Below are 1,153 nucleotides of genomic sequence, written 5' to 3' on the forward strand. Positions count from 1 at the left end.
GTGCTTTAGTGCTGGTATGATCGCATCCGACATGTTACCCCGGTCTTCGTCCCTTATCCTTGCCCCTCCCAGCTCCACTACGAAGACGATTGTACATTGCTTTGGCCGCTCCCTCTCAACTACGGAGACGAGTTTAACGCGGTTTCCACCCCTCCCTCTCAACCGCACCAGTGCACGCTTGCCGCGCCACAACGCCGACGCTGGACCCGTGAATCGTGAGCACCCAGCTATGACTTACCGCACTCGTGCAAAATAATAAAACACGGTAAATATATTACTTACACGTGCGTTTTGTTTTGCAAGCGGCGCGAAAAAAATTAAAAAGGGAATGCAATACGAGGACTTCCCAGGAGGTCACCCATCCTAGTACTACTCTCGCCCAAGCACGCTTAACTTCGGAGTTCTGATGGGATCCGGTGCTTTAGTGCTGGTATGATCGCATCCGACATGTTACCCCGGTCTTCGTCCCTTATCCTTGCCCCTCCCAGCTCCACTACAAAGACGATTGTACATTGCTTTGGCCGCTCCCTCTCAACTACGGAGACGAGTTTAACGCGGTTTCCACCCCTCCCTCTCAACCGCACCAGTGCACGCTTGCCGCGCCACAACGCCGACGCTGGACCCGTGAATCGTGAGCACCCAGCTATGACTTACCGCACTCGTGCAAAATAGTAAAACACGGTAAATATATTACTTACACGTGCGTTTTGTTTTGCAAGCGGCGCGAAAAAAATTAAAAAGGGAATGCAACACGAGGACTTCCCAGGAGGTCACCCATCCTAGTACTACTCTCGCCCAAGCACGCTTAACTTCGGAGTTCTGATGGGATCCGGTGCTTTAGTGCTGGTATGATCGCATCCGACATGTTACCCCGGTCTTCGTCCCTTATCCTTGCCCCTCCCAGCTCCACTACAAAGACGATTGTACATTGCTTTGGCCGCTCCCTCTCAACTACGGAGACGAGTTTAACGCGGTTTCCACCCCTCCCTCTCAACCGCACCAGTGCACGCTTGCCGCGCCACAACGCCGACGCTGGACCCGTGAATCGTGAGCACCCAGCTATGACTTACCGCACTCGTGCAAAATAATAAAACACGGTAAATATATTACTTACACGTGCGTTTTGTTTTGCAAGCGGCGCGAAAAAAATTAA

The 1,153-nt window shown here is 52.1% G+C and overlaps 2 non-coding genes across 2 annotated transcripts; both read right to left on the bottom strand.

The window, feature by feature from the left end:
- Positions 1–325: 325 nt before the first annotated feature.
- On the bottom strand, positions 326–444 carry LOC119344198. The gene has a single exon (XR_005166497.1). It is a non-coding gene; the product is annotated as a 5S ribosomal RNA (ribosomal RNA).
- Positions 445–741: 297 nt separating this feature from the next.
- LOC119344199 lies at positions 742–860 on the bottom strand. Its single transcript, XR_005166498.1, has one exon. It is a non-coding gene; the product is annotated as a 5S ribosomal RNA (ribosomal RNA).
- Between the last annotated feature and the right edge of the window lie 293 nt (positions 861–1,153).

This window comes from Triticum dicoccoides, unplaced genomic scaffold (assembly GCF_002162155.2).
Source record: "Triticum dicoccoides isolate Atlit2015 ecotype Zavitan unplaced genomic scaffold, WEW_v2.0 scaffold159020, whole genome shotgun sequence".
In the NCBI taxonomy this organism is placed as follows: domain Eukaryota; kingdom Viridiplantae; phylum Streptophyta; class Magnoliopsida; order Poales; family Poaceae; genus Triticum; species Triticum dicoccoides.